Source organism: Microtus pennsylvanicus, chromosome 5 (genome assembly GCF_037038515.1).
Source record: "Microtus pennsylvanicus isolate mMicPen1 chromosome 5, mMicPen1.hap1, whole genome shotgun sequence".
Lineage (NCBI taxonomy): Eukaryota > Metazoa > Chordata > Mammalia > Rodentia > Cricetidae > Microtus > Microtus pennsylvanicus.
The window spans coordinates 63,452,116-63,459,330 of NC_134583.1; positions in this window are offsets into that span (position 1 = coordinate 63,452,116).

Sequence of the window (7,215 nt, forward strand, 5' to 3'; positions counted from 1 at the left end):
AAAATGAATACATCTAAAAAACCCTCATTTCTTTTCAACTGGGGCTGCTTACAGTTTCAGAGTTTTAGTCTGTTATCATCATGGTGGGCCATGGCGGTGTGCAGGCAGACATGGTACTGGAGCAGGAACCAAGAGTCCTACATCTTGATCAAAAGGGAACAGGAAGTGCATTGAGACACTGGGCATGGCATGAGCATACATGAGACCGCAAAGCCCACCCCCAGTGACACACTTCCTCCAACAAGGCCACATCTATTCCAACAAAGCCACATCTCCTAATAGTGCCACTCCCTAAGAAAATGGGGGTCATTTTCTTTCAAACCACCACATTCCACTCCCCTAAAGGCTTATAGCCATATCATGATGCAAAACAAGCATTCAGTCCAACTTCAAAAGTTCCCATAGTCTCAAACTTATTTAAAAGTCTAAAGTTCAAAGTCTCTTCTGAGATTCATGCAATCTCTTAACTGTAATCTCTATAAAATCAAAACCTAAAAAGCAGATCACAGACTTCTGACATTTAATGGCACAGGATACACACTACCATCCCAAAATGTAGAGAAGACAGCTGGGTGGGGAAACACTGAAAAGCCTGAAAACCAGCCAGGGAAATTCCCACCTCTGCATCGCCATGGCTGATGTCAAGATGCTCTTCGGATCTCCAAGTCCTTTCATCTTTATTGACTTCAGCACACTTACTTCTTTGGGGCTGGTTCCACTCCCTGTTAGCAACTTTCCTCAGCAGGTATCCCACGGCTCTGGCATCTCTAACATCTTGGGGTCTCCAAGGCAATCCATCTTTCTCCTTTACAGCGTCACACAATGGCCTCTCCAGGCCTCCATTCAGGGACACCCCTGACAGACGCCTGGCCTCAGTGACTTTCCTTAGTTGCAGAGAAATATCCCATATCTGCTTTCTTCTGTCCTTGACTCTAAAGCCAGAACCATGTGACCGGAAGCTGCCAAGTTCTGTTGCTGGGACTGGAACATGGGCGCCTTGGTCAATTACCTCCTCACCAGCTTTTTGTTTTCCTAGGTTTCCTTCACTGCCTATGCTGGACTGTTCTGGAACTAGATCAGGCTTCCCTCAAACTCAAAGATCCGCCTGCCTCGGCTTCTGGAGAACTGGGATTAAAAGCGTGTTCTACCACACCTGGCTCTAAGATTTCTTTCATTTCCTTTCACAAGTTGGAAGTTTAGCTGGGTGGGATCTTGTCCTGAGGTCACTTCTCCCTTTATTCTGTTTTTTAATCTGTTTATCTCCTTGAACACGGGACTTAGCTCCATTCCACTTTCTGGTGCCCCTTTTCTCCTCAAAGTTTACATTTTGTAACTTAACCTGCTCGATTTGCTCCTTTATATACATCTTTATTAGAGTTAACACTAATAGCCACACAACAGAGTCTACACTAGGTTGTTTGAGATTTCTTTGCCAATGGTATTAATCCAAATCTCTTCATTTAGCCTCAGGCAGATTCTTTGGACAAGGGCACGAAGCAGCTATGTTCTTCACCAAAATATCACAAGAACGGTCTCTAGTTCACATGTTAATATTCTTCTCCTCTGAAACACCTTGAGTCAGGCCCCTACAGTTCAAATAATTCTTAGCACCACTGTCTTCTATGCTCATACTACTGTGGTCCATTAAGCTGCTTTTCTAACCTAGACTCCCGAAGTCCATATTATTCCAAAGCAAAACATGGTCGGGCCAATCACAACAATACCCCAGTTCCTGGTACCAACTTCTGTCTTAGAGTTTTTATTAGTTTGAAGAGACACCATGATCATGGCAGCTCTTATCAAAGAAAATAATTGAGAGTCTTGCAGTTAGGAGATTCAGTCCATTGTCATTATGGTGAGACACGGTGGCATGCAGGCAGACATGGGCTGGAAAGGTTGCCGAGGGTTCTAGATCTTGAATAGGAAACAGGAAGTGGTCTAGCTCATAGGTTGTGACTTGAGCATATATGAGACCTCAAAGCCCACCTCCATAGTGACACACTTCCTCCAACAAGGACACACCTACTCCAAAAAAGCCACACCTCCTAATAGTGCCTCTTCCTTTGGAGGCCATTTTCTTTCAAACCACCAGAGTTTGCCAGTTTGACTACACCTGGAATGAGCTAAAATGGAAATGGCTGGATACACTTGTGAGGGATTTTTCTTAATGGAATCATCTGAAGTGGGAAGGCACACTTATAATTGGAATCTTTTGAGGTGGGAAGATCCACCTTTAATCTGGGCCACACCTTCTGCTGGCAGCCTATATAATGGACATAGATAACAGATGCTTGTTCTCTCTGCTTACTTGCCTGCTCTCTCCCTGACAAGTCTATTCCTTCACTGGTATAAACTAGCTGAGACATCCAGCCTTGTGGACTGAACAATTAGCTACCAGCTACTTGGACCTTCCATTGGTAGACAGGCATTGTTGGACTAACTGGACCACAGCCTGTAAGCCATTCTAGTAATCCTCTTTATAAATACGTATTCATTCTGTAAGTTCTGATCCTTTAGAGAACCCTGACTAATATAGCTGTCTAGAAATAAAACTGTATTAAAGATTTTACTTAAGAGAAAAGAGGGGAGATGTCCTTCAAGGTCATCCTGGGTCACATGAGACATTGTCTTAAAACAAAAAAGAAACTTTAAATACTAGAAAACCTAAATTATTTATCAACAAATAAATCCTCAGGAGGGAAAAAAACTCAATACATTATATATATATAATCTTAATAGACTGTTTAAAATATATATAACAGATGAATTGCATATGTAGAAATATAACATGTAATTGAATTAAAATAAATGTCTATGGTTTGATCTAATTGGTAATTCAAAATGTATATACTATTTTTCTATGACAAGACAGACTTAAAAGTCACCAATTAGCTCTTGTGCCTCTACTGCACAGACTGTAACTTCACTTGCATTAGCCAAAATGCACCCATGAACAAAATGCGTCAGGCTGTGCACTAGTCAGCTTCCCACCACTGTGACCAAATGTCTAAGATAATTCCGTTAATACTGGAAGCGGTTTATTATTATGATTTATGGCTTCAGAGGTTCCAGTTCATGGAACTGTGTTACTGTAAGCCTGGGACGACAGGCTTTATCACAGTGATGTCACGGAACTCTGTGTTACTGTAAGCCTATGACGACAGGCTTTATCACAGTGATGTCACTTGGCTTATTTACCTCATGACAATCAGGAAACAGAGGAAGAGTCAGGAACGGATTGGGTCCCAGTATCCTCCTCAAGGCAATATCTCCAATGGCCTAACCTTCTCTCACTAGGCCCTACCCCTGAAAGGCTCCACTGCCTCCCAACAGTGCTGCAAGCTGGTGACCAAGTCCTTAAGACAGAACCAATCCAACCTCCAGCTAGCGAGCATAGTCTCCAATTGGAATACTGATTATACCCAAAGGAGCACCTACTTTGCTTACAATTCTATTGCTGTAAGGGGATACCATGATTAAAGCAACCTATAAAATTCTTTTTAATAACTCAGGGCTTGCTTAGAGTTTCAGAGGCGCTAGTCCATGTGTCATGGTGGGGAGCGTGATAGCAGGTGTTTGCTGTAGCTGTAGCTGAGAGCTCACATCTTATCTGCAAGGTGGAGACAGACAGACAGACAGACACACAATATATATATATATATATACATATATATATATATATATGGAGAGAGAGAGAGAGAGAGAGAGAGAGAGAGAGAGAGAGAGAGAGAGAGACTGGGGACATGGTGTGGGCTTTTGAAACCTCAAAACCTCAAAGTCCATCCCAGACCCACCTCCTCTAAGAAGGCCATACCTCCTCTAAAAATGTGACCCTTCTTAGTCCTTCCTAAACCGAAGTGGAAGCTGTGTCAGACTTATCTCTGAATCTGTATAAAATATATGAAATATACTGTGCCTTCCTGACTTAATGAACCATCAAACTGACCTACTATATCAGAAACGCCTGCCAATGGGGCTAAGTAAAAGTTAGCTTGAGCTGTCCAACTCCCTGGCACTTGGTGTCTTGCCAGGGACACTGTGATGTGGTAGAAGCCACCTGTGTTTAACAGGGAAGGGCCAGGGTTTGCTGACAGGTTTAGTTAATCCACATAGACAGGGCCGATGAGGAGACTGGTTAATTAGTTGTGAAATATCTAAAAGCAAGCAGATTGCCATGTGAAATGCGTTTTACTTCCTGAGCCCAGGCAAAGCGTGGAGATGCTCCTCGCTGTGTGTGCACCGGTGTCTTGATTGAGCATTCAGTTGTGTGTTTTGCAATGCAGGTATCCTGGCTCTATTCCAGTGTGGATAACTGCATTCTGTTTGGGTTCTCCCTCCAGTCCCAGACAGGTATAAGGTTGTGATAGTAACTACAGCTAACAGGAGCCCACTAAGCACAGACACACGCGGGGCATCTCCTCATATCGTGCCCAATCCTTTCCACAATTCTGTAGAGGCTGCTTCATTTAATCCTCTTTAGTAGGGAGACGGAGGCTTGGAGGTGAAATGGCTTGCCAGTGACTTTGAATGTCATTCTTTTTTTGTCTGTTTCCTAGACAGGGTTTCTCTGTGTAGTCCTGTCTGTCCTGGAACTCACTTTATAGACCAGGCTGGCCTCGAACTCACAGAGATCAGCCTGCCTCTGCCTCCCAAGTGCACCACCACCTAGTTTGAATGTTATTCTTAAGGAGCTACCTTATGAAGATGAGACAGTCTCTCACTGTCCTGGAAGTCACTAAATAGGTTAGGTTTGCTGGCCGGTGAACCCCAGGATCTGCCTCTCTCTCTCTCTCCCTAGCACTGAGATTGCAAGCATGTGTCACCACCATGCCTGCCTTTTTAAAATGTAGACTCTGGGATCTAACTCAGGTCCTCACGCTTGTCAGACGAGCGCTTTACTGACTGAGATATCTCTCCAGCCCAGCTCTATAATCATACAAAGGTACGAGACATGTTTCACTTTAACTGTAGCTTTGCCCAAAACTTTCATTCATGGCGCTCATTACTGTCAAGTATTCTGTATTAGGCATAGATTCTCAACATAATAAATAATAAAGTAGGTCTTTGGAACTTACAAATTGGTTTGATAAAATGAGATCCAGTGGACTTCCCATTAAAACAGCAATCGGCTCAATATAAATTGAATAGGACCTAGAGCATGAGATATCACAGGAAACCCAAGCAATAACAGCTGGTTACCCCCACTTCCCTGGCTGACAGTTCTGTTTCGTTTGCTCTCAAGCCTGAGAAAAATCGAAGGTTATCTTCTACTCGTTTCTATAACCTTCATGCTATGTTCCCGTCCATCAGGGTACCTAAACCCAGCACTAATGAACCTACGGATCCTATTCAGAACAACTGGTGAGCACTTGCTGTGAAGATCTCTGGGCAAGGTCTGTCTGGTTATTACTGCAACAGCTTCTCAGTCTCTCGACTCGGAGGGAACACAATGTCCCCTCTTAAGTTACCTGTGAGGGATCACCACAGACCACAGCACATACAGTCTCTGAAGGATCCTCCAGCACGGTGTACCTTCTTCAGGAGCACAAGAGTGATGTCAGTGTGTAACATCCCCTGCAAGGAGAATGCTTTGACACACTCACTGAGGGTGTGAGTGCAAGTTCATCTTTTAGGACTTTGGGGGCTTGGGTGGCAACGGATTTCACAGGGTTTTCTTACAAACTAAAACCATCAGGCATTTCCAGCACCTTCAAAGAGTTCCTCCTTAGAAAATTTAGTCATGGGCTGGAGAGATGGCTCAGAGGTTAAGAGCACAGGCTGCTCTTTTAGAGGTCCTGAGTTCAATTCCCAGCAACCACATAGTGGCTCATAACCATCTGTAATGAGACTTGATATCCTCTTCTGACCTGCAGGGGTAAGTGCAGACAGAACATTGTATACACAATAAATAAATTGAGAGAGAGAGAGAGAGAGAGAGAGAGAGAGAGAGAGAGAGAGAGAGAGAGAGAGAGTTTAGTCATCTCTTCTCATGCCTTCTGGAGTCTCTGGACCACTTATGGTGGTTGTTAGTCAGGTCAAGCTTTGGGATGCAAAAAATCTGCCCTCTCAACCTCCTGCTGAACACCTCAAGAACAGAAAAGGGTGTGCTACCCACAGGCTGTCCGGGAAGGAGAGACTGTCACAGACCTGAGCCCATGGAGCTTCACTCCCAGCTGCCCACTGTGATTTGGGTCATGGAGAAATGCCCGTGATGGAGCATGGCTACTGTATTGGTCACCTTTTCAGGTTACTGTGATCAAGTACCTGATAGAATTAACTTGGGGGAGGAAAGACTTGTTCTGGCCCATGGTTCCAGAGGGCCTTAGTGCATCACGGTGAGGAAGAGATAGTGGTGACTCTCTGTGGTAGTTTGAATGTAACTGGCTGCCATCATCTCAAAGGGAGTGGCATGATTAGGAGGTGTGGCTTTGCCAGAGTGAATATGGCCTTGTTGGAGCAAGTGTGTCACTGTGTGTGTGGGGGATAGGCTGTGAGGTTTCCTATGCTCAGGAAACTAACCCAGTGAGTTACTTGACTTTCTGTTGCCTTCAAGCCAAGATGTAGCCAGCACCACGTCTGCCCACGTGCTGCCATGCTCCCCACTGCCACGAATGAACTGAACCTCTGAAACTGTAAGAGTTGCCATGGTCATGGTATCTCTTCACAGCAATGAAAACCCTAACTAAGATACTTCTATCATGGTGGACCAGGAAACAGAGGCTGGAGGTAGGGGCTGTGTTAGAACCTCCAAAGGCCCACTCCTAGGGACATGCCTGCCTCTGTCAGCCAGTCCTGACCCCTGGAAGTCTTCACAGTCCCCGAAAATAGGGCCACCAGCTGGGGACTGAGTGATCTAAACATTAACACATGAGGGACATTTTAGATTCAAACTAATAGTTATCTAGGGCTTCTCAAATTAGGATTGGAAGTAGGTTCCTAGCATTTTCCACCTTCAGGAGAGGGGAGGGTACCCTTATTCTCAGTCTTGGGCCAGATGCCAGTGTACTAGAGTAAGTCCCCCTCTCCCAGAGCCCTGGGTTACCAGAAAAGCCCCTTGGAGTGAGCTGAGTGAACCATAAAGGGGGGCAGTAGCCTGTGTGAAAGGCACCACACCCCAGGGAGCTCAGTCAGGAGGGAGCTGTGTTAGTTAACTGCTTTGCCCATTGCTAAGATAAAATACCCACAAAAAAACAACTTACAGGGGGTGGAGAGAAG